General features: G+C 38.4%; 1 protein-coding gene across 1 annotated transcript in view; it reads left to right on the top strand.

The window, feature by feature from the left end:
- Positions 1-27821, top strand: part of Sgcd (sarcoglycan delta) — a 911604-nt gene that overhangs the window by 371998 nt on the left and 511785 nt on the right. The window contains exon 2 of the mRNA XM_032911912.1: positions 3496-3655. The gene's annotated coding sequence lies outside the window, so the exon portion shown is untranslated. The remainder of the gene's footprint in view (positions 1-3495; positions 3656-27821) is intronic.

Below are 27821 nucleotides of genomic sequence, written 5' to 3'. Positions count from 1 at the left end.
GTGGAACATCTCAGTAGAGTGCTTTTGTGCTTTTTGCTTCATAACAAAAACTCAGAACAGAAGTGTGTGTTGAATTAGGTCTGGTGAGCATGCTCATGAAATAAACATGTATCTAAGGAAGGCCATAATTAACATGGTTAATTATGGACTTAAATCCATAACTTAAATCCTGTAACCTAGCTATTTGAAGACAGAGGCAGGATGATCACGAGTTCAAGAGGTTTTTGGGCTACAGAGTGAATTCAAAACTAGCCTGACCAACTCAGAATCTATCTTCAAAGGTTAAGGAGACAGGACATAGAGAGGGGAGGGAGAAAAGGAATAGGGAAGAGGAATAGAGAAGGAAAAGAAACACGCAAAGACATCCACAAAAGGGAAAGGAAATCTAGAATTGCCTCTCTTTAAACATTTAATATGCTTGTCAAGATTTGAGATATTTAAGTCCACACATCACTCATTACCACATAAAATAATGGAGAATCTGTGGGGAAGGGGTGGAATTTGTCACACTTAGCACATCTGGGCAGAAGTTAGGAAATTACAAAGCCTGAATTATAGTATTAGGAGTGAAGGCGTCACAAAGTCACAGTGAGTCTACAGTGGTTTCTACTGTATTCCCAGCCCTCAATAAAATGCACAGCAAACAGGATGTGCCCAGGGAACATGTGCTGAGTCAATATACTTCTGAGCATAACCTCACCTCATCTAAGATGGATTGCCATTTATTTTCGCTCTGAAGAACCTTACCTATTGCTTAGGTCAGCTCTAACTAAGTTTTTTTTAAATGTTATATTCTTTTATGTTGTTTCCATCCCAACACAGACCATCCCTAACAGATCTTGGGAACAAGGAAACAAAGATGCATTTAGATGGACCTGAGACTGGGCTCCACAAAGCATATCTATTTAACAGCTTCCTGTGTATCATTATTCTGAAATATAACATTGTTTGCCTTCTGAAGTTGCGCTCCTTGGCTTTGGAAATGCAGGAATAATTAAAGCTGTGACAAGTTGATTATGAGCTTCTTACAAAAACCATGGCCAAATCACCCCTAAATTACTGGGTATCAGCGAGAAGAAATGAAGTGAACCAGGAAAGTTGACTCTTATAATGTGGTTTCTTCAACTGCCCCAATATGAGGGCAGGCAGAGTAATATCACATATCTGCTGGTGTTGCACAGAAAGTTGCCTAGAGTCGTTTTAAGCCGCAGAAGCACTTTCATTCCACACGAGATGGAAAAGAGCCAGACAATGGGGGAGGGGGATGTAATGAAGGAGCATGAGGTCATATCTCATGTAGACTACCTGACTACAATGGGCAAAAGAAATAAAACCAGTTGAAGATGCCCATCATCACAATAGAGAATGATATATGTCCGTGGCCACCTCTTCATCATAAACATCTTAAAGGATACATTTATAGAAAAAATTATGCCTGAGAAAAATCTGAATGCCTTGATATTCACAGAAGGCAAAAAATTTCATAGTGACAGATGAAGCTATTAGACCTCTGCTTAAACAAACTTCTGTCAGAGGTATCTAACCTTTTGATACTGGGATATGATGTAATTTGCCAAGGTGTCAGAATACCTCTATAGATATTTTTTTGAAGCACTGTACTCTATTTGTTAGCTAATCATAGACTTCTGAAAACAACAAAATCCCATTATTAAAGCAGTATGGAAAATATTTTGTTTTTGTAGTTTAAAATGGTTGATGACCTATTGTTTAGCCCAGTGAGAAAATAGAGTCCCAAGGGGAAGGCATCATACAAACACAAAGAAGACTAATGAGCAATTGGCTTCAGATGCAAAGTCCTTTGAACTCCGCTCCGACACTTTCCATCTGAAGCAAATCTTTCACATAGCCCTGGACTCATTCTTTCTCATACCCCCTCCCTCACAAAAGTATGGATTGAGACTACAGAAAAGGATAAAGGCAATGGCATGGGAGAAATGGCAGAGAAAATAGAAAAGACAAAGTTATGCTCATAGTAGGAGCAGGGCATCTAGGTATATACATTATGTAATCTTTCATTTCTAAGAAGTAGGTACTTAGAATTTTCATTTATATCATATCTATTGATATGTGTAATAAATATTTGTGTCACATGCCAGGCCACTTAAAGCCATTTTCTAAGCTTAACACTGAAAGTCATTCATGTTGTCATTGTCATATCATTTGCAGGATTAATAGAGACCCGACACTTTGAGATCCAGTCATGCACAGACACTCGCTGAATGGTCCTTGGAAAGACTTAATTCATTCACTCAAACAGTGTGTTCCACTCTTGTGCACTACTAGGGTGTAGAATACATGCTAGGTTTAAACATGTATATGTGTTAAAATACAAGAAACAGTGATCCTTATACACATAGGATCTATGTTTGAATGTGGAAAACTAAGTAGAAAGTGAGTAAATTTAATATAACAGAAAAACTTCCCTGGCTTTAAACAGAAAGATGAATGAGAGATGTGATAGGGTTTATGGTTTTATGTAGGTGTTTATAAGAGCCACACAGGTGAGGTAGGAACCAAGAAAAGATGAAAATTCTTGAATTTAAAAAGACCTCACCTAGTTTAAAGCAATGCCAGTGTTAAGTTGAAAAGGTTCAAACGTCTTAGTAGGTATGCTGGAAAGGTATGAGGGCCAGAGTAGGCTGATAGTGAAAGGCTAACGTCTGCCTCATTCTTGACCATCTCGGACCATTTAAGGACTTGGGAAGAGGGAATTTGGACTTGAGGAGCTTATCTAGGGCTCGAGACAAATCTCAAATTTGAGAAAATGACAACTCAACTCAAAGGACTAGAAGAGGCACCCAGTGAAAGTGTGCATAGAAAGGAAGCTTAGGACTGGGTAGCAAAGTGTCCTTACATTAGAACCAATGAAGTTGCAATGATATCCTGGAGGTACCCATGATGGAGTGGCCAGTGGTAACAGGTCCTTTTTCTACCTTAGATGCAAATGAGTAGAATGTATACAGATGGAGTGATATTCCTTGATCCATTGGTGTCACTTGGTCATAGAACCTGGATAAGCACATACTCTTTATTAAAGAGATATTCATACCAAACCAGTGTCATCATGGAAAATAACTTCTCTCCAATCGTTGCTTTCCCTTTAGAACAGATGAGCAAATGAGTATTGTTGTACACTCAGAAAAATCTTTTCAAGTATAACACTATAATTACTTGGTGGTAGGGGTGATGCCAGCGAGGACTGTCAGTGCTGGCACTGATGCTACTTGTACTGGTGCTGGTGGGAGTGGTCAGGATGGCAGTGTAGTCATGGTGCTTGTGGAGGTGATAGTGGTTATAGTAATGGTGCCGTTGATGGTGCTCATGGTGTGGTGTGTATACATGGTCAGGTTGGAGGTGATGTTTTAATCACTCAATGCTGAATTCTCCATTATTGTTTAAGAGACTTTATTTAGTTTCTAGAACCTTGCTGATATATGTTTTGAGTGTTTGAATATTGCTCTTATCTTTTCATAGACATAGAAGAACCCGCTATCCTCAGAAAGGGGACTGCTACCCTGGATCCTGTGTGGAAGTTAAGGACATTGTTGCTGTGGTGGGGGCTTGAGGACATTACTTCATCCCAATGTTGCTCTGACATTTGAGTCTAAGATTAAAGAAGATTAAGACTAAAAAGGTATGGATGTGCACTTACTTCTTAATTTTTAAGACAAATGTGATACATTTTAATGATTTATTTTATTGATTTACCCCACACACAACACTGTCTTTGCTTTTCTGTGTATCTTTTCCCTTTTAAAGAATATCTTTATCTTTGTGTAATGTGCTGGGATAGACCAAGGTACAATGGGTGAAACTGAGTGAGGGCTGCATTGTTCCAACATGTTAGGCACAAGGCAGTATGGGTATGACAAAGTAGACAGAGAAGTGGGCAGGTGTAAAATAGAGAGAAAGGTAAAATTGTTGTAGATGTCTATGTCCTAAAAGACATGAGTAAATATATTATTCTACTGATTTACAACTATTTATTTCCATGTCTATGGGAAGCTGCTGATAAAGTTTTCTTTCTTAAATTCATTGGAAAGGGCCAGAATATAGAGGATGTGCCTACACTGGGGCAGACTATAAGTTTGAGTCAAAAGACTCCCATAGTTTTTAAAATCATAAATACCATGCTTATAGTAATTAAAGGGTAATCAATGAAGTACGTATGCTTATAGGCTTTTATGTAAACTTATTTATAATATAAATAATTTTTGGATGTATCTAATTGCTTGTCAGTGTGTACATACCACTCGGAATATACAAATCCTTATGTTTGTACATATGGAGGGTGCCAAGAAAGAATAAAGAAAGAATAACTGGAACAATAATTTATAAGTATGGAGAATCAGCTACTGCCTTATGATATTTGCAAAAATGTCTGTACATTTCATGACAACCATGTGGGATAGGATTTCTGTTCCAGGAGGCCAGAGAGGAGATAAATGGAAAGTTTCCTGAGGCTGATGGGTTCAGGGTCCAGAATCTGTTCAGCCTTATTAAAATTCCAGTTTATATGTTTATTTGTATAGAAGAGTAAGGGTCACATTTGTCCCTGGGGAAAATGGTTTAACAGGTGCCTATGTCATATCCAGGAGATATTGTAAAGTGTCTTAGAAAAGTCTACTGGTACCTTATTTCCTATTCTTTGAGACTCTCTCTCTCTCTCTCTCTCTCTCTCTCTCTCTCTCTCTCTCTTTCTCTCTCTCTTTCTCTCAAGAAAAAAAGATAGATAATCATGGGAGTTAGGAAAACAGTTGGCTAGTTGTAGGGTTGTCCCCCTTCTTGTGGCACCGTGAAACTCCCTTAGGCCAGGCACTCAGAAGAGGTAGAGGAATTGCCCTAATAAGAATCAAGTTAGCTTTAGGTGCAGTCTGCTGTCACCTGTATTTCTCTGTGCTGCAGTAAGTGTGATGCTTACTTTTAGTTTGTGAGTGAATGCTCTGTTGACAGTGAAACACTTAGCATCTGCTATTTCCGAATGCCAGCTAAGACATGTTAAGTCTCTGATTGTCACATGACTCATATACCTCTAAAAAACCAAAACCTCTGAGAGATGAAGGCAGAACTGTGTGAATTAATAAATCATGCCTTCTTTCTCAGCAGCATTTTCTTTGTTCATATATATGTGTAGTTGCTTTTTGCTTTTCCATCACAGGGTGTCTTTAAAAGAGTTCAGCATTAAATACTAATTAGGAACTCATGTCTCATTAACATGATTATAAAGGCCAAATTAATAATTTAACAATCCGAATGTGTCATGCATATACAGAGTCTTCTGTTTTAGAGTCCTCACCTGAGTAGAAATGTGCTCTGCAATAGATGTGCATCCGTGGCTGCAGTTGACTTTGCTCACACACGTTGGTTTACCAGAGAAGAGAGATAAAAACATGTGTTATTGCTTCTCTATCTTAGTCTATCCATGGGGTTGGGATTTTGACTGAGTTCCATATTTTGAGTGTTGATCTTTAATTCAGAATGTCTATGTTCTATATACCAGCCACTTAAGACATAAATTCAGCAATGTTTTAGAGCTCTTGCCCATAAAAATGTTCTCTCTTTAGATAGCAATAGATTGGTAAAGGTAAAATAAACTCTCTTTCTTCACAAAGACGTGAGGGATTTTCTGCTATGTGGTGTATGTTTATTGAGGGAATCTATTCACTTGATCACACACATACACATATACATGCATACACACATACATATAAATATATATACAGATACATATACAGATATACACAGATACATGTATATACACATATACACACAAATGCATACATATATGTATATACATATATACATGTATACACAGATACATATACACACAAACACACACACATTCATACACACACAAACACTCACACTCACACACACACACACACACACACACACTCACTCCTGTGTGTGCACATGTACAAAACCAAAATGTCCTTTCCAGGGTGGTAGAGTAGCCTGAGATGGTGTGGGCACCAGCCCTTTAACACAGTCCTCCATGGATACCCATGGTTTGGCACATTGGAGGGGTCCTCAAATGTCTCTTTGTGTGAAGACAGAAAGTGTAAATTAATGGCTCTAGAAGAAGAATAATTAAAGGCAAATCATAGTCTGTGTTTGAACATTAGAAAGGTCATTTAGTTATCCAGAGTCAGTATTTTCTAAAGTGTGTTCCATAAGCTTGTAGCATCAATGTCATCTCAGTTTGGAGCGCATATACATTCTGAGGGCAGTCTGGGCTACGGAGTGAAACTCCGTTACTCACATCCACTGCAAAGGAGAGACAAATACACGGCCCTCTGAGATAGGTGCTGCCATCCATAGTTCACATATACACAAAGTGACTCTTAGAAAAGTAATGTAACAAGTCCCAGTACACACTGCTTTCTCACACACAGAACCGTAAGGTTATTTTATATGACTTCATTCAGGATTAGCTATCTTTATTACAGATTAGATGTATAGAAGCAGTCCTCTAGTAGAGGCTTCCTTAATCTCCAGTTAGGGATAGCAGTCTTTAAGTAAATGAATTCTATATTCTATTAGTATGTAGGGAAAAAAATACCAAGTTAATGGTAAATATCACTCCTGTCCTTGAGGTTCATTATCTCATTGGACCATTAGATCATTTCTTCAGGAACAGTGGCAGAAGGAGGGCCAGTATATGGAGAGCCTTGAAGTTAGGCTGTTCTAGCTTCATCCCAAGCCACCCATCTTCCTACATGTAAAGTAAGCAGTAGCACACCTATGGAAAAGAATACCATGATTCCTTGATGCAAGTATGGGGCCCCTCTGAATCTTTGTTTGTAGGTGTGAAATTCACTCCTTTTCGGCTGAATGCAAAACATTATTTTCTAAAAATGGTATTGGTTTCATTGTGAGAATTTCAATGCTCTGAATGAAGTCGACAGACACTTTTGGCAAAGGAAAGAGAAGGGCATTTAATTAATACATAGGAAATGATTTTGAGAGAAAAAAAACCTGTCATTAAGTGTGAATGTTACACTTTATCTATCTAGAGGGACCCAAGGGAGCCTGGAACTGTTTAGCATGTTTAACACATACCAGCAAGGTTAATTGTCTCGGGATGTTGAAGAGCTCAGCTCCTTTGTAAACCTCCACCATTTGCTTCACTGTCATAACCGTTTTTCATGTGATTTCGGAATCCTTCATTATTTTAGCTGGGCTTTTCAAAGTTTTGATTCCCAGGGTATAATTTAAAAGCCAGAAAAACTGCGAATGTGTGCAAGCTAACAGAGCATGGTATTGACAAATTAATTAGTCTATTCCCAACCTGCTCCCTTGGTACAAAGGCTCCGTGTACCTCCAAGAGTATCAAAGGCAAAATGAAAAGCTGCCTTTTGGGATAGGTTTTATTATTGTTTCTGCCAGTCATCATTCAGAGAGGGGTTATGGCTGACTCAGAAGGGAGGTGTGTGTGTGTGTGTGTGTGTGTGTGTGTGTGTGTGTGTGTGTGTGTGTGTGTTGTGCTCCCTCTTTGTGATGGCTCACATTGGTACAGCCTTATGCTAGTTTGCACTTGGACAGCTGTGTTTCCCCACCACGTGGAATTGGTGTTTCCTACAGTTTCTATTCCCCACCATCAATGCAGCAGAACTGGGACTAACTTACAAAGTTTTGTGGACACCTTCCACTCATGTTTTCTATGGGTTTCACTGAGTCTCCCCTGAACTTCATCACGCATTGAAGTTGCACATTATTAGCTAATAAATATCTTAGTGTCAAATATGAGAGGATGAATAAAATAGAAGAACCGGAATTGATAACCCCAAATGCTGCTTTCTATAGCTGTTTGCCTGCCTCTGTCTGAGTGACATATACCGAACACCTACTAGGAGCCAATAACTGTGTTGAGGTTTATCATATCATATCTATCATATCATAACATATCATATCTATATTACATTTATCCTTTTGTTGGGTTCTTTAGTTTCCTCATCCACAAAATACATCCTTTTATCAGATAAAACTGAGGATGCCCTGAAGGCTTGTCCAACACGACTGCTAGGTAGATGTAGCAGAGGATAGCTCTAACTGTGGCCAGAATTTATAATTTAAAATCATAACTTAAAAATGATTATAACAGAATTATAACTCATTAGATTTGTGTGTGTATGTGTGTGTGTGTGTGTGTAATTTTTTTGTAAGTTGATTATGTAGCTTTTGTGTGTATAATTTGTAAATGACATCATGTTGCAATGTCAAAGAATTGGACCTTACCTGTTACAGTTTCCTTTTATTTCAAGTGAATTGGTACTTAGTGATTATATATGACCATACTCTGAGTACACATAATAACCATATAAGAGTCAATTCAAACATGTGATACGAAATTCCAAACAAATGAACATAGAGAACTTTATATGGGGTGTAGATTGATGACCAGCCATTGAGACTACTTGCTGATCTTCTAGAGGAGCCAAGATTGGTTCTTAGAGCACAGATCATGTGGCTCTCAATTATCTGGAACTCCAGCTCCACAGTATCTGGCACATGTCTTCTACTACACACCTGTATTCATGTACACATATACATGCGCGCACACACACACACACACACACACACACAGAGTCAAAAAAGAAAAATTAAATCTTAAAGAACTTTAAGTGAACTCTACAGAAGACTTTGTATGGGTGTTTAGCATTTATTCTGTACAGAGTGATAGAAAATAATTGTAATCTTTATAATACAGTCATAATGTCTGCTGAAGGTCATCACTTCATCTTTACATCTGTGTAGTCCCAACCTCATTTTTTCCCCCATTTTCAACCACACCTCTTACAAGGCTCTCCTTATTTTATCATTGAGGAACTGAAGAGGAGGTTGCTTCCTTTAAACCCTCTTCTGCAATACAATGTTCTCTGACACAATCTCTGTATTGATTCTTTAACAGGTACCTAGCAGACCAAACTCTATCTCTGGGTGTTCAGGAGCCCCTGAAGCCTGTACAGAATCTGTTTTAATATTCTATAATCCTGTTTCCCAGGGGGAAGCACCATTTTTGCCTTCACTATTTTTTATTTATTTTTTTTCATAATGTAAGCAGCTATCATTTTAGGAGGAGTCATCATCTCCTTTTGACAGTTACTGGAGAAAAGATTTGTGGTTTTCCCCTTGAGCTTGTGTTTTGCTGCCTGAGTGTTTACTCCTGCTGAATTTTACTCAAGGCCTTTGAAACTTAACAAAACTGTGTGCTATTGCTCATTGAGAATCTTGGACAGATTTAGATCTTATTTACAAGTTAAATCTCTCTCTCCTTGAAACAGCCATTTTAAGTTTCCAGCTGCAATTCCACAAAGAGTTGTTTTGTTTCTAAGGAAATACAGATTGAAAATTTCAACTCAGTAAATGTATATCTTATTAATGATGTTAATCAACACTTATTTATTTCTGGGAAGATGTGAACAAACATATATTAATTTCAGAGAACTGATAACAGACCAATGTAATGATATCCCTAAAGTCCAACATGGATGAGCTAGTATGGGTGTATGGGAGTTTGAGTTAGTAGCTATGTATAAGAATATGAATGACTCAAAGTCATTGAAAGTTCACCTAGCCTGTGTGAGGACTCACTAGACTTGCAGTTTTGAGGATTCCACATAAATTGCAGGCAGTGGGCCAGGTACCTCAGCAAACATTACTACTGTATAACTTCAGAGAAGTGTCTATGAATCTGCTAAGTCTCTTGGACTTCTTGAGACTTATGAGTTGTTTATTCCTGACTCTTAATGAGCCCTCTTCTAGAACTTCGTGAGCCTCAATGAGTCTGCTTACAGAAGTTCTTGAGTCTTCATGAGTCTTCTTCCAGGATGGAATATTAAAACTAGTTAAAACTTGGAGGAAATTGCTCCACAACACATGATCTCAGCAAGACTTCAAACCTGACTTACAACTCTTCTGTTGAAGACAGATTCATTATAATCATGCTCATCAGTCAAGTCTTTCCCACAAATGAATGCCAGATACCTCCGTGGCGGGCTTGTACCTCTGATCTTCAGATAGCCACTCCAAGATACTGACCCAAGTATAAGAGTGACCTCTGTCCTTTGGTCATCTAGGAAAGGCTTGAACTTCTGGGCTCTAACATTTTTAAATATCTTTAAGTCTACAATTCTCTAGTCTTTTCAGAGCCATTCTTTTTTCTTGTAAGTTTTTTAGAAAAGAGTTTGTGTTATATTTTATCTTGGTAGAAATTGCACTCCATTGTTGAGAAGAGAAAGAAAAAGACAGCTAGCAGTGGGCAAAAAAGCAATATGCTACAGTTTGAATGACATTTGCAGTGTTTTCCCCATCGGCTCATATATTTAAACACTCAGTCTCTAATATTTGGTGCTGCTTGGTGGGGGTAAAGGAAGGAGGTAGAGCCTTATAAGAGGAAGTAAATCATGGGGGGCCAGGTTTCGAGGGTTTATTGAGGGTTTATAGTCTTGCCCCACTTCTAATACCTCCTCTTCCTTCCTTCCTTCCTTCCTTTCCTTTCTTTCTTTCTTTCTTTCTTTCTTTCTTTCTTTCTTTTTTTCTTTCTTTCTTTCCTTTCTTTCTTCTTTCCTTCTTTCTTTCCTTCTTTCCTTCTTTTCTCTCTCCCTCTCTTTCTTTCTTTCTTTCTTTCTTTCTTTCTTTCTTTCTTTCTTTCTTTCTTTCTTTCTTCCCTCCCTCCCTCCCTCCCTCTCTTTCTTTCTTTCTTTCTTTCTTTCCTTTCTTTCCTTTCCTTTCCTTTCCTTTCTTTTCCTCCCTCCCCCTCTCTCCTCCTTTCTTTCTTTCTTTTTTCTCTCTTCCTTTCTGTCAATTGGATGTAATCTCTCAGCTTCCTGATGACGCATACTGCTGTCATACCTCCCCTGTCATTAGTCATTATGGACATACCTTCTGGATCCATAAAGCAAAATGCACTACTCCCTCTGTAAATTACTTTTGGTTGTGTTGTTTGATCCCAGAAAAACAAATGTAACTAATATAATTATATTCCCTCACAATTCTTGAAGGAACACTTCTCAGTACAGCTGAGTAAAGACTGTGTACTTTGGACAATAATTATTTGAGCAGGACTGAGCAGTCCTCAATAGAATTGATCCACTTACTGGAAGATCCAGAGTTTGAAAAGACTACTCTTATGATCTATTCTTTCATCTTAGAGGTCATAGGATGTGTTCCCACCAGAGAATGCAGTAATGAGGGACCCTCTGGGAAGCAGAAAGAACAGCCTTCACCAGACACCAAAGTTGCTGGCATGGTGATGTACTCTGTTATAAATTACCTACTGGTGATGTTTTCTAATTAGCAGGACAAACAGGGTAAGATAATCACGGAGATGATAGAATTCATATGAACACTACATGTACATATTATGTGACCACAGCAAAAAGAGATAATCTGGGGACTGGAGAGATGTCTCAGTGGTTAGGGAACTTACTGCTCTTTTGTAGCACCTGGGTTTGATTGCCATATCGACATGGTTTGGCGGTTCATAATAGTCTGCAACTCTAATACCAGAGTAATCAGATTCCTCTTCTGTTCTCCACAGGCACCAGACATGTAAGTGGTATGTAGACATACCTACAAGCAAACACTTAAACACATTAAAAAAGAAACTAAATTTTTTCTTATTTTATTTATTTTTACACTACAGATTTTATTCTACTCCCAGTCTACCCTCCTACTGTTCCACATCTCATAGCTACTCCTCACTCTCCCCACTGTCCCCCACCCCATCTCCATGAGGATGTCCCCACCATACCCACCCCACCAGACCTCTAAACTTCCCAGGGCCTCCAATCTCTTGAGGGTTAGACACATCTTCATTGACTGAACCCACACCCAGGAGTCTTCTGCTGTCTATGTATTGGGGGCCTCATCTCAGCGGGTGTATGCTGCCTGATTGGTGATCCATTGTCTGAGAGATCTCTGGGCCCAGGTTGATTGAGACTGCTGCTCCTCCTACAGGGCTGCCCTCCTCCTCAGCTTCCTCCAGCTTTTTCCTAATTTAACCAGAGGTGTCAGCAGCTTCTGTTCATTGGTTGGGTGTGAGCATCTGCATCTGCAGCTGCTTTTTGAGTCTTTTGGAGGACAGTCATGATAGGTCCCTTTTTGTGAGTGCCCCATACTATCAGTAATAGTGTCAGGTCTTGAGGCCTCCCCTTGGGCTGGATCCCACTTTGGGCCTGTTGCTGGACCGTCCTTTCCTCAGTCTCTTCTCCATTTCCATCCCTGCCATTCCTTCAGACATGAAGAAGTATGGGCCAGAGTTTTGGCTGTGGGATAGCAACCCCATCCCTCACTTGATGTCCTGTCTTTCTACTGGAGGTGGGCTCTACAAGTTCACTCTCCTCACTATATGGCATTTCATCTAGGGTCCCCCATTTGAATCCTAAGAGTCTCTCACTTCGCAGGTCTTTGTTATATTCTGGAGGGTCCTCCCAACGTCCTTCCTCCTGAGGTCACCTGTTTCCATTCTTTCTGCTGTCCCTCAGGGTTTTAGTTCTTTCCCCCCACCCAATACCAGATCATGTTCTCCTCTCCCCCAACTCCATCCCCTTTCCTTCCCCTGTCCCCCCTCCCTTCCCCTTTGTGGTTGCTTTCTCTCCCTCCCAAGTTGGACTAATGTGTCCTCACTTGGCCTCTTCAGCTTGTTGACCTTTTTGAGTACTGTGGACTGTATCTTGGGTATTCTGTAATTTTTTTAAAAGTAGGTACTATGATGGATTCAATAGTGTCCATCTTATCATGGTCATTAATGATAGTAAAAAAGATAATTTATTCTAAAATATCAAGACAGCAGTATAGTGTAATGTGTTAGAGAATAATAGGATAGATTATTTATGAAATGTTTCTCTAATGGAAGGCTTACAAATTGAATATAAATTTCCTGGAATATAGGAAAAAGAAAATGAATATTTAGTAAGAATAAAAAAAGCAGGTTATCAGATGCATGCACTAGAACTTTCCTCTTCCTCTCAGGACCTCTGATTGTCCTAGACAGACTGGGGCAAGAGGAGCCCTTAAAGAAGCTTTAGCTTAATTTCCACACTGAGCATAGAAAATAGACAGAGTTTTACATCCAGACCTGCATCATATAAAATAGATGTGCCTCTTGTACCCTGTTTAGTTTCAAAACTCCAAGGGAAAGGAATTGGTAGGCTTTCTCAGATGGGGAGAAAATATCTCACACACAAAGTCTTATAACTAGTATCAATGTTTTCATCAGCAATACAACAGTAAGGATAGGAAAGCAAGGTCTCAAAATTTCTGAGGGAAAACTTGGATTTAAGAAGTTGATTTTAAGTCACAATCCAAGTAAGGACATGAGAATGACATGTTGCTACGTCAACATATTTAGCCTCCACACAGTTCACTCTGAACATATTCCTGTATATTAAAAAGGTAGTTCAACAAACACTTTTAAGGAACCTGCAAAATCATTCTCCCCATGAAGAACCTCTCTTAAATATTTGAGAAGATGTTTCAGAAAATGTTATAGAACTTGGGGTAGGGGTCACAACCTACCCCAGTCACACATCTTAATAAGTCTATTAAAAGAATCAAATTAAAAGGAGAAAGCAGAGACAGATTTGATTCAGTGCAGTCATGTTAGAAACACAGACAAAGAGATGTCTCCATGTCTATCTTCCGAGTCTTACAAGTGAAATTGAAGTTTAATACAATGATTTGCATATCTAAGCAGTCCCAGTGAACTTGTGGTCCTATCTACCATAAAGTTATCATTGTCTAGACTTCAGTTCCACCCTATTAAGGTGGTCTGAGAAGTTGCTAACACTATGAAATCTCTTTCTGGGAAACAAGTTCCCCTTTTGGCTAGTACCTTTTCCTTCATGCATCAGGAAGTTCCTGAGGGATTGTCTCTTTCTTTAGTCTGTTGTTTCAATAGTCAGACACAACTGAGAGACACAAGTGCCTCTTTGGAGCACCTTCAATTCCACTAGGCCAATCACAACTCAGCAGGAGGTCTAGAACTGTGGCTAAAACAAGTTACCAAACTCTAAGAGTTTTATGTTTTAGCAAAAACTGGGAAAGATCTCTTAGTCTGCATACTTGGCCAGTATACCTGTATCTCTAATCTATAGCCAATGATAAAATATGTCTGAAGAGAAAAATCTATATAAGAAAATCATGATCCGAATAAAAGTCAAACAAAACGTACCCTGATTTTGAGCAAAATACATGTCTTATTTGGAAAAATAAATACATTTGACTCATGATTTCTATGTTGTGAGGTTGTGGAAAAAATAAATAATTTTCATCCTACTATATTGCCTGGCTCTTCAATAAACAATTTATATCTTCATAATAAACTCTCTTTTCCACCTTTAGAAACAACCTATAAAGCTAACACAAGGAAGTTAACCAAATGTCATAAACCTTGAGAGTGAAGAAAAGGAAACAACACATGACTGCAGAATGGGGAGAAGGACAGGAAAGATAAAGGGAATCTGAGGTGCAGATAACTTTTGAGAAAGGGGCATGGGATCATTTTCTACAGGTTATTGATGTGGGACAAAGAATACACACACACACACACACACGTTAAGGTGATTTAGGTGATAACTATAATTGAAGAAGAAAAAAGTAAATTTTAAAGATGAACCAAATTGTGCAAATGAGCTAGGATCTTCCATTTAATATTCACAGATAATGTATACTATTTAAAAACATGAACTATGAGAGTTCTTCAGCAAACAGAGAAGTGTTACTGTGTTAATCAGTAGAGTGAGAGTCGCAGAATCAGTTAACTGTGCTTAATGATTGAAGAAGCTCAGGAAGGTAGCTAGGCCAATCTGTTTGGAACTTGTTATTTCATTTTTGCTGTGAAAATAAATATATTTTCTTCGGAAAAATATGTAAAGGAACTCCACCCTGATTTCTTGCTAATCTCATTGTTATAGTAATACATTGGGAAAGTTTAATACTCAAAGTACAATTAGGAATATGATACAAACAGATGAAAAGTCTATGTCAAAGCATTGAAGCAACTCATTTTTTAATGAGAAAAGTAGGAAGGCACATACTTGGATAGAAGATTTTAAAGGAAGAGACTGTCAATGAAGGATTTTTAATAAATTTCAATTTGACACACAAAAAACCCACGACCACTACCACCAACAACAACAACACCCCACTCCTACAGAGTAGTAAAACTACAACTTTGGAATTATACATTCTGCAGTTTCTGCCTTGAGGTTTACAAATAACTTCTCCAGATCCGAGCTCCACTGAACTAGTAAATACAGAGTGAAAGACTGACCATCACATAGTCCAATAATCCTTGCATGAGTTTATCGAGCAATGTCCAGGCTTAATGTAGGAAGGATGGATTTTATTCTCTTGGTTGCCAGTTTGGGACACACTTTACCTCTAAGAGAATTTAAATGTTTCATGAAGATTTTCTTGATGTTTGATGCTGTCAACTTCTGTTTTGCTCCCACCTCTGTTTCCATGGCAATAATCAATAATAACAATGCACACATTAAACAAATAGTCTTCTAGTCTCTTTGTTGCTTCTGAGAACAACTGGAAAGCAAGCTGTCTGTACAGAAGTCTGCTACCTACCAACTCCTCGCGATGTTTATAGAATGAATAGTTTAACTTTCAAATGTTATTGGCTGCCTTTAATGCAGAGACAGAAATTAGAGATGAGAAGGGGAGAGGAGACACATCAGCAAATGAATAGCTGGAAGGGAAAAATCTGAAATCTCTTACAAAATTTGTTGATGTGGCAATTTGCAAGTTGTCTGGTAAATAGCTAAAAGAAAGTCTTCATTCTCTCAATGCAGCTTCAGTCAGGTGGCAAAGAAAGAAAATTCACTGGGAAGGACTGCTGGGTTGAATGACTCACTGATGCTGCTGCCTTAAATCTTTCACAAGCCTTTAGTCTTAATGCCAAACCTACTTTTGAATAAGATGAAGGGGAAGGTTTCCAGGAGAAAGTATCCTTCTACTTCTTCCAAATTTGTGAACAGGAAACAAGCCAATAGGGATATTTATATTGATTCAAGTCCATGATACTGTACTTTTGATTTCTGTTACTAGTAAGGTGCTAACTTGTAGAGGCTGGAAAATGCAGAGTACCTGGGAACAAAGATACATGTTGGCTTACCTTGGTTTCAAGACAGATTGGAGGAGCTGTCTATGCTAATGAGTTTTGAAATGTCTGCCCAAGCTGGATGTGGTGGTGTATACATCTTTGATCCTAGCACCTCAGGGGTGGGAGCCAGTAGATCCCTGTGAGTTTGAAGCCAGCTTAGTCTACATGGTGAGTTCCCGGCCAGCCAGGGTTTCATATTAGCACCTTGTTTCAAACAACAGCAAACAACAAAATGTCTGTCCAATCAAAAGAAGTTGAATCTCAACTACCTGGCATCTGTATATTTTGTTCTTTTGAAAAAAATGTATCTTGCATGTGGAAGCTCCCATCTAACAAAGATCTTCATGCAAAGCTGCTTATAATGGAAATGTGGAGAGAGTTCATTTATAGTCTTTCATAGTAGACTCAGATAAACAGTGTGAGTCACCCTGGCCTATCACCAGCACTTGGTAAAACATTTATTCCTCCCATACATAATGTAGTAGAATTTCATGAATATTCATTCCTTGATGTTGAATTGACACTGTTGTAAGAAACTGCAGTGTTACCAGGACATAGGATTTCATGGGGGTAATGCTAGGGCTTCATCCTGGTGACTTTTGAACTGGTATTGTCCTTAAGACATAAACCCCAGGTTTTTAAGGGGAGACTGTGCTTGATGCTATTATAATGAACTTCTTAAAGGTAGGAGATTAATTATTTACTAGTTTTCCTGGAAGACATGAGTTTTGGGTTGGACTGTGTATGTGTGTGTGTGTGTGTGTAAAACAAAAAGGAACATGCTCAAAAGACATATTTGTCATCTACTTTCACTTAGCCTAGAGGTTTACAAAGTTTGTACTTTAAGTGCTCTTACCAAAAATCAGAGAATAAGAAATAGCTTGGGTAAAAGGACGAGTATGGCTCGTATTCATATTCTTATAAATATAGGGGTTCTGTTCTCTTCTTTATAATATTCCACAAAACCCAAGTCCTGTCTACATAGTTCCATCCTTACTACATTTTCTTTTGATCTGCCAAAGAAGATTCTAGACTTGCTTATATTCTTCCTCCTTCAGTCTCCTAAAAAGATCTCCAGTCTTCTATATCCATTCAGTTTGGACACTAAGATTCATAAGCCGAAGAAGTGGAGGAGGATGGGAGAATGATCTGCTGTTCATGGCCCAACAGCAAAGGAAATCCTTTCTCTTGACTTTATTGGTGTATATTGAGTTAATTTATCAATGGCAACTGTATGGGGGAGAAATTGAAAGAACACTACCCAAATGGAACTGAGTTTATTAATTTATACCCTTTGTAATGCTGAGTAATTGAGGGTAGAAACAAAACAAAGCAAAGGGAGTTTCTTTTGAAATCACATGTTAACATGTTTCTTTAATTAAATTCCTTCATGATACTGATATTGTTTTTATTGATGGAAAATGTGGACAGTGAAAGGAAGGCTGAAGTCCTGAAATTTTCAAGTGTTGTTTGTTCACTGAGGACATTGTGGCCTAAAAGCAAAAGAGAGAGAAAACACGTGGATTGCTCACAACACAGTCCACCTCAGGGCTCACAATCTTACACATTGACCATTAAATCTGGTAAATAACCACTGGCTACATGTGGCTATTGGGCACTCACTTGAAACATATGTTACCATCCCAAATTAAGATGAAAGTTACCTTACAGTTACATAAGCTTACAGTTACCTTAAGATTTTTAGGATGGTAAAATAACTTAAAGCCTTGCCACTATTTTGACATATAATTTATAGACTATCACTTGTTTTAAATATTCATGTGTTGAGCTGGTGATGATTTGATATCTTATATTAACATACCTTGAAAGTTTACCCTTTGATTTTATATTTTAATGTGACTTCTGGAATATTATTAATATGTGATTGCATTACATTACACTTCCATTGGGTAGAACTTCTTTGGGAAACAACTTATGGTTATATGACTTGTTTAAAAGCATGTTTGCTCAGTCTGTAGATATCCTTGGCAAAGCTGGAGACTCCATGGGTCAGCTTCTCCACTTCATTTTTTTTTTTTACCAAAACTACATCACAACATGCCTTCCTCTCCCTGAATAAACCCCTTAACACAATGGCTCTCAACCTCCCTGTTGCTCCCAGTCTCTCATATAGTCCCTCCTGTTGTGATGACCCTGAACCTTAAAATTACTGTTTTGATACTTCATAACTTTGATTTGCTACTCTTACAGATCATATTGTAAATATCTGTTTTCAAATCATCTTATGTGACCCCTATGAAAGGGTCGCTCCACTCCCAAAGGGGTTGCAACCCTAAAGCTGAGAACTTGCTAAAGCTTAACAAGTGATCTTGGTAGATTTTTATTATAGAATGAGAAGGAAAGTGCAATACTGCCCGTTTCCCAAAGACATTAAAGGCAATTTGGCACAAAGCCCATGTCAATCTGTATTCATGCCATTTCACTACACCAAGGTTAGTTGTTCAAGGGTCTTGTTCAAATATTTCAGACTAGAGCTTGTTAGCTCTGCTTGGGAAGTCTTTTCTATTCTCTTTATGAAATAGAATGGCTCAAATCCATGACAAAGTCTTATCTAAATAACAACATATGGACACTGTTGTTGTAAACTGATTAAAATATTAATTTCTGGCAGAAGAGAAATTTCTATTCCTTTTTTTTTTTTTTTGAGTGGCGTTTGTGTGTGTGTGTGTGTGTGTGTGTGTGTGTGTGTGTGTGTGTGAGAGAGAGAGAGAGAGAGAGAGAGAGAGAGAGAATATCCCAGTTGCGATTTTTTTTTAATGTGGACCTTGGTTTTATATTGCTCTTTAAAAACTTCATTTACATTCTCTGCTGCTATCTCTATGGGGGAAAGTAATTAGAAATCAAGTCTTCAAGAAACTAAGTAAACATTACTTGCAGTCTTTAGTGACTGGAATTCTCCTAAAATCCCTCTCTTAAAGGATTGAATGTTTTATTTCCTTATGCTTCCTGTGATTTTTGTATCATGGAGATGGAGGGCAGATTGGTAGGTGACCTTGAACTTGTTTCATGTTACTTGAAATTTTCATTAAAGATACATCAAAGCACACATCAAAGCACTTGACTCTTCTTTCATTATTGTCCTGCCCTTTGGTAGCTTTACAGCCATTTATTCAGAAACAGTGACCATTAGATCTTTGGAGACTCCAAGGAAATGGTCCTCCATACCAACTGCACAGAGAAACCGAAAGGATATTTCCACATCTGGAAGTCCAGGCCAGACTTATGAAACTAGCTTATACAATATAATCAAAATTATCCAATAGCAGCTGTCTTCCAGCTAAATAACCAAGAGCAAAGCATGGAAGATGTGTATGCTGATCTCTTAAATATCTGTGGAGAAACAGTGATTAATCAATAATAAATTAGTATCAGTCTGATTATGTATACATAATGTATGCATTTTAGATAGATAATGATAACAATATTAATATTGCGTCCTTTGTTTTGATTAGAGAACAAATACTATGCCTACTGTAATATGTATCTAAAGAACTCAAGAAAACAAAGACTGTTCACTGTTTCCACGTGAAAATTCATCAGGTTGAAGTTAAGTAATTTGAGATCTTGGATGTGTGAAGCTAGGTGCGTTTACAACTTCATGCCTGATTATCCAACCTTGCTGCCTCCCAACAGTTAACTGATACTGTTTTCAACACATTTTAATGTCTTATTGAGATATATCTGGATTTTAGCGATAATGTCTAAAAATCCCTGTTATGAAATACGCTGCCCCTTGTCTTACGTTTTCAGAATGTGCACTTGGCAAAGAATTAGATGGTCCATCTTCATTTTCAATTTGACTGGATGTAGTATTTGAATACTGCCAAATCTTAATTTCAATTTGACAGTCAGGTTAGTTACAACTAAACTGTAGTGTAGACAGTACTTTTTGTTGCCTTTTTTGTTTGTATGTTTTTTTTTTTGATTGGTTTCTTTTGTTTTTGCCACCCTGTCTTTCTACTATGTAGCCCAAGTTAGACACAAGCATGCACTCCTCACATTTTTAACATTAGCATTGATGGCAATGTCAGTGCATGCCGTCACACCTGGAGAACATCAACATCCTTACTCTTGATTTTCATACTGGCCCGTAGTACTTGGTTCTAATACAGAAAAGATTATGTTCACTTTTAGAGATGAATCCACAAAGTAGAAATCATTACTCATTTTATATAGGAGGGATTCTTGCCAAGGAGTCTAAGTGCTTGACAATTTTTACCTAAAGCAGGCCCAAAGATTTGCTACATATAAGAATATATATGCTTACATGAGCAAAAGTTTCAAGACTTTACAACAAGATGAATGAGATATATCAAATTTGCTCAGCATGCAGGTTTGGCACAAGATGCTTAACCCCAACCATTGATATCTCTGTTTTCTCTAGAGAAACAACTTGGGTTATCATAGAAATGGTGACTAGATTAATGGGTACAGTTTATTAACTCTTAAGTAGGTGCTAGCATTAGACTGCTTTTACATACATACTTACATACATACATACATACATACATACATACATACATACAATATGCATTCGTGTATTTTCATATATTCTCCAAATAAGAGAAATATGCCTTAGGTTATAAAGCTTGCCCTAGGAGAATACTCAGAAGAGTAGTGAGTCCTACGCTGTCCCCACTTTTCTTTGGGGTTAGAAAATGGCAGTCCATGGAAAATGACCCCTATCCCAGCAGCTTATCATCCGCACCCTGTGTCATTCTGCTGTATTTCCAACTCCTCATGAATTTCACAAAGATTATGATGTAGATTTGAGCCAAGGGAAACACAGACTTTTCTATTTAACACACAGTGGATCTATAAATCAAATCTGCAGCATAGAAAGCAATAATCATTCTTCCGTTTGCCTGTCTTCATTGTTGGGGACATGTTTTTCCTGTTGCTTCCCTCAACTGAGATATTCAAATCTTCGCTAATTCCTGCTACAATGCAGTGGATTTTGGAAACGGAAATGTTTTTATTAAGAATCTATTAAAATAACTATAATTAGTCTAGCAGTTAAGTCTTTTAACGGCTTTCTTTGGCTGTTTAACTTGTCACATTTGATAAGAGATACAGATTAATCCTAAATTTTAATATCTGAATTTTGTCATTTTGGAATATTGTGACACTAAAACTTTCACTTTTTGATTTAGACCCAATTTTTAAAATAAGGTGGCATGAAAATATTATTATCATTTAACTTTATGTTCATAGCTTAAAATAATGTGAGTCCCCAAAAAGAATATTCTTCAAGGAATACATGGCGTCGAAGTTGCATGTTTCACCAATAACCTATGAATGATGTATATCCGCTGGTACAGTTTCCCAGGTCTCTTGTTCAGTTGAGTCAGGATTTCTTGAAGGCTACAGGTGGGCATATCTCTGTACATCCTTGGCTTTTTACAGAACTTACCAGACTACTCACATTTGGCTTATGGGTCTACACACTGGGGGAAGAAAGACTGCAGGGATGAGGGCTGGATGTTCAGATACTAAATCTCATTAATGGAACCATGCTGAACCCATCACTGCCTTGCTATACACTGTGTGATACCTCTCTCTCTCTCTCTCTCTCTCTCTCTCTCTCTCTCTCATTTCTGAAATCCCTCCTTTCCCTTAAGTTCTGTGAATCCATCGTAGTCCTAGACACCTTTTGGCTTTCTCCTTTGAAGGAAAACTTACTTTTAAGGAGTCTCGTTGGACAGAGAAGGAGGCTTCACTTGCTTATCACTCCACCTTACTAGTCAAGAAATAGATGACATGGCCATAGTGACGTTGTGACCATTTAGAGGAATTCTGAATAGTACTGCATCAGGGGCTGGATGCTGTGTCACGGGGCTGCAAAGAGCAGTGAGCTATAACTACATATAATTCTAAAGGAGTGAGGAGGAAAAGCCAGAAGGAAAAGAGACATGGTTGGGGTTGGGGATTTAGCTCAGTGGTAGAGCGCTTGCCTAGGAAGCTCAAGGCCCTGGGTTCGGTCCACAGCTAAAAAAAAAAAAAAAGAGGAATGGTTTGACTCCAAGTTTCAGCTTATGTACCACACTGTGTCCCGTCAACTAGAAATGACAAGATCTGAAGATGACCTATCAGGACATCCAAAACATACAAGGAAGGAGTCAATTGGAGAGCAATAGAGGATGCCCATTCCTATTTGCTAGTTATGAATTTATTTATCAGACACTTATGGGACAAGAAAGCACTTTGAAACTGTCATTCAATAGACTCGAAGAGCTTCACACATCAGCATGGCGAACAGGACTCCTCAGAGACCTACGATAATGATTACAGATCTTAGTCTGCAGATCTCAATCTGCAGCCGTTCTGGAACTCACAAAACCCATAGGCAGGAGCTGCACACCTTTCTACTTTCATTGCTTGTCAAAGTAGGCTACTTCTCATTGTGCCTCAGAGAAGCAGTGTGCTGTTGTTGAGAAAGAGGAGGAATCTGTAGTTTCAACTCTATTTTCTGAATTTTCCTTAGCTCATGTGGCCAGCACCAGGTATAAGACTGCTCTTCCACCATCACAGGGATGGGGGAATGTCTCTTTGGACAGTCTTCCAGTGTTCTGTTTTGTTAAAAATCACTTATTAATTTTGCTTTGCACACCACAGATACACACACAGGCCACCACACACATATGAACACCAGAGAATAACTTAAAGGAATTGTTTTTCTCCTTTTATGATGTGTGTCCCAGGGGATCAAACTCAGACCATTATGCTGGGTGGCAAGCACTTTTACCCTCTGATCTATTGCTCTGGACTCCAGTGCCCCTTGTAGGAGCAAACACAATGATCTAAGATCCTTTTAAAATGTCACATGCTATCTGTATAAAAATTTATGTTTGTTACTGATCAGAATACAGGCACAAGTAAAAGTTATGAATTTGTCTGAAAGACCAAAAATATGTGGGTGTCAGAGTATGTCAATACTTTGGCTATCTACTGAAGAGTTGAAATGATTTAAACTTTAAAGTAGATGATGATTAATTTTTAATTACCAATTCTTTGAGATTAGACTCAGGCAAATGAAAAAAATGCCTGCAAAATTTCAACTGCTACATACATTATATCTTAATTACCTTTTTTTCTTTCTTTTCTTTATTTTGTATTGGTTATCTCATTTATTTATATCTCAAATGTTATGTCCCTTCCAAGTTTCCCCTCCATAAGCTCCCTACCCCCTCTCCCCTTCCCCTACCTCTGTGAAGGTGTTCTCCCACCCACCCACTCCTGCCTCAGTGCCCTAGTGTTCCCCTACCCTGGGAGCCTCCACAGGACCAAGGGGCTCCTGCCTGGGGACCCACAGTATTTCTTAATTACCCATTTCTTTAAAAGCTATCATGTCTTTGGCTGCAGAAGAAGATATCATGTAGTTTGCTAAACTGTGATAGTGAACTGCTCTGCAAGTTTAAATACCGTATAGGTTATACTTTGTGGAATTTACTATGTCTGCTAACTGTAGATAGAATAAATATAGTATGTAAACCTCAAAAAGTACAGAAAGTATATCGTGTAAAGTCTATAATAATTTCATTACTACAGGAGGGTCTCTATATGTTTACAAGTAGAATACCACAGTTTTTCACTTGTAAAATTAGAATGTGCTGTCGTAATGCTTTCATTTAAACACTGTTATTTTTCATTATTTCAATGGCTGCATGAGAATACTTTAATTTACTTTAACAAATCTTGTATTCCCAAATATGTAGCTCTTTAGAAAGTGTCTTTGATTATCAAGAAAGATGACAGTTTTTCTAAGTATTCAGGGAAATTCGAGAGAGTAGGAAATTGTGTTGTTCCCAAAGAAATTAGTTCCTCAAGAAATCAGTTCAAGTACATAATCTCACCAGTATAAATCACTACGTCAGAGACATATAAAGCAGATCAGACATATTTTTAAATCTTTAACTCAGATTTCCACAAGTGCTTCTTATTAAGATACAATAATTATACAATAAATAAGATTATCTCAGAGATAAATGCATTGTCAGCTGGAGCTAATTTTTTAGAAGACTCTAATATGGAGCTAAGTGGAAGATAAATCTATTTTTTAACAGGGATATATGGGCACACAGATAAAGATCCATTCCAGAGTCAGTCTTGTATATACTAATTTGAAATTCTTAAATAATTAATCTCTCTGATTTTCCTATTAAAAAGCCTCTATTTATTATTCTTTATCTCTTCAATTCATTTATTAAAGTAATAAAGTGAAAATGTCACAGAATCACATTTATGTGAAAACATTTTTTATAACCTCGGAGATGTTTCTTCAATAAGCATCTAAATCAACAGCCATAACAAATTAAATCCAATTATTTTTGTGTTCAGTTTCTATCAGAACTTAGCTCTGTGTACTTTCCTTAGCTTTATTTCCCAAGACAAGAGAGTCCTTAAGACTTACGGAAGGTGTTACCTATTAATTTTAGTTGTAGCATTTATTCTTATGCAGCAATCATACCATTGGCTCTTGATTAGCATTATGCTTGATTTAATTATTCTTTCTTCATTTCTCCTCTATATGTGTCCACTGTCATGTTTGTCATTAGCTTATCATTTGATGTCATCTCACCTGGCGTTTCCCAATTCTCTCCTTCCAGTTCTTCTCTCCTATTCCTGCCATTTCCCTCAATTCCATCCCTTGGGTCAGAGCCCAAATAGCCAAGTAGTAAATATTTTAGGGTTTATAACTCACAAACTACCACTTTCTGCTTGTGTGTGAGATTAACTGTAAACTCTGCATAATTAACTGGTTGTAGCTGTGTCCCAGAAAGACTTTATATACAGAAACCTAAAGCAGATCGGATTACCTATGAACCCTTTCTCAGGTTTTGACATGATCTGTTTCATTATTATGTATCTTTTTTCATTTATTTATGAGTTTACCTTTCTATCTGGGTGTCAACATAGAATATTTGAATCTGATGGAAATCAGATTCACAATTATGTCCATTTCATCGTAAAGGTCTGTCTGCCTTGTCAGAGAGAAGAGGGAGTAACTTGACAATGAATGCAAAGTAATCTGTATTTACTTTTGTGTCACTATCACGTTTGTTTTCCTAATAAGTGAGTCTAGTTGGCACTCAACCAAGCATTCATAACATGGACAATGACAATACAGGGTGAGGGTACTTAAGACCTAAGAAGAGTGGCACTCCCACATCCTAATGGTATCCTTCTCAAGGCTTCTACCACATGAGCCCTTGTAGGACAAACTACATTTAAAACACCTCAGACCATAACTTTGGATCGCAATTGTGTTTCGATCCTATGGACAAATAATTGTCATCCTGTTTGAATGTCTTAGTTTCCCTGACTATGCCATCCATCCTATCCCTAAATGGCACAAGGAGATTATGAAAATGTCATTTTCCTTTTTTTTGTATGCGTTTAATTCCATTGTCTACATCACAGTCTAATCCTGACGACCATATTTATCCAAACACACACAGTTAGTATGCAACTTAGGTCATTTACCACTGCATTCCTTTCTGGAATACCTTCAAGTGCCAATTTGCCTCAGCACAGATTCTCTAGCAAACATCATGTTACAGAACACAAGCACTAACAATGAGTGTTTGGCTGAGGAGGGTTGGAGGGATGAAGCTAAGAGAATCAAGTCAAGGAAGGAAGGAGCAAAGAAGAGCAGATGCAAGAGTTGATGTAGCATCACAGGTGGATGATGGTTCCCTCTCTCGGTGAACACCCTACTTGTACATCGGAACTTTTCAAACAGTTGAAGGAGGCATTGTGAGGGAAAAAAATTCTGCATTTCATATTTAGAGGGGAACTGGGCCAGGAAGAAAGCTGGAACTAGGAATTGGTAGCAATTGTTTTGTGAAGCAAAGACCCTTATGGATGGTACAATGGTGGCGATTGTTGTGTGACAAAATTTTTCCTGAGGAGATGCAACACACTAGTCTACTCACCCTAGATAGGGAATCCATGACAAACCAACTTGGTGAATCAAGGAATTTTATTGGGGTGACTACAGAATTATGATTGAGGGTTTACTTACAGAAACAGAAAGGAGTCAAAGACAGACTGCATCACTGATGCCCACCCCAGCCTAGGTGATAGCACATGAAGTTGGGAAGCACACTTGAGAGCCTACAGGCAGCTCAACAGGTTGGAGAATGTCCCTTTCCGGTGATTCAGCTGTTCTAAATCTCTTCTTGGTAAATGCGTGGCTTCTGCTGCTTCTAGGATCCTGGTCTGGGTTCAGAGTTTTCTGGGTTTTTTGTTTTGTTTTGTTTTTTGGTTGTTTGTATTTTTGGTTTTGTTTGTTTGTTTTCCAGCTTAGCTTGTCTGAGAGAATCTTCTTAGCAGCTCAGCTCCACTGAGAATGCCTTTCAGCAGCTTGGTTTGTTTAATCTTTCTGGAGAGTCCTAGTGAATCTCGTCAGTTTTAGGGACTTCCTGAAGCTATTTTGAGTTGTTTGTATTTCTGCCTAGGATCTTCCCTGCAGGGTCGCATGTTTCAACCTCTGAGGAAAGTGTTGGTAACCTGTTATTAGCAGTTGTAGTTGTGGGTTAAAGAATATTCAATTATGGTGGTGGCTGCATCTTGCCACTGAGCAAGTGGCTAATGGCCAGTGAGGCAGGTGGAGCTGAGGCCATCTGAGGCAGAGCATAAACTATTCCCAAAAAGCCACAGGGGCTCCAGAATAGTTCAGCATTGCACCAATCACCAGTTCATTAGATCTGACTTCTTTGACCTTGTTTTCAACAGAGTACAATCATCTTCTCAAGTCTTACTAGAGTCCCCAAGGGGCAGTGGGCATTTCCCACCCCTGGTTCTCCATCCTTTTGTCCTTGAGGATCATCCAAATATTGAGTTTATTCTCTGAATTGATGCCCCCTCCCACCTTAATAGGCAGGATAGCTTTACTCTCTTCCCCACAGTTCTGCACCTATAGGACATGATTTATTCTCACATCTAAACAGTAGCTCAGGGCATATTGAAAACACTCTGCCTCCCAGATTCCAGGCAGGCTATCAGCAGTAGGAATTCCCCTCTAAAACCTTTAAAACTAACAGGTTTTGTGGTCTTGACAAGGACCAACCCTGAAGGAGACAAGGAGGAGCAGTTTATCATTACATCAGCATCCAAATGTCTTAAGTTAAATTCATTCCTTCTCCTCCAGTTCAGAAGCCCCCTTTCCTGAGCTTGTAGAGGTTTAGGGATTGGGATGGGAACACAGCCGAAGTTTTCTAAACCCTTCCTGTCTTATAGTAGTAGTTGGCAGAGACTTTTCACATTAGAAGCCAAATATTTTGTCCTCACCCTCTCTGCTCCATTCTCCCCCTTTCCCTTCTTTCCTCCCTCCCTCCCTCCCTCCCTTCCTTCCTTTCCTCCTCCCTCTCTCATAAGGCTGTGGTTGGACATCACTCTACAAGCTCTCAGAAAATATGAATTGATTTCTGGGTTTTCAATCTACCAATCCTATTATAGAAAGAAATAATACACAGGCAATCATGGCAGGCAAGAACAGTTGGTGTAATAATGGCTGATAGGCAGCTTCCTTCCTCTCTTTCTTCCTTACTCGTTTTCTACCTTGCAGACTCATGGCATGCATTCTGCTGTCTGAGGGACACTGGGTTCTTCCTGTTAGAAGAGTGATCCTGAGGAAGTTGAGGGCAGTAACTGCTAGGGT

The sequence above is a fragment of the Rattus rattus genome, chromosome 9, assembly GCF_011064425.1.
Source record: "Rattus rattus isolate New Zealand chromosome 9, Rrattus_CSIRO_v1, whole genome shotgun sequence".
NCBI classification, from domain to species: Eukaryota; Metazoa; Chordata; class Mammalia; order Rodentia; family Muridae; genus Rattus; species Rattus rattus.
Note: the sequence above shows the minus strand (reverse complement) of the source record. Positions and strands in the feature narration are given on the sequence as shown.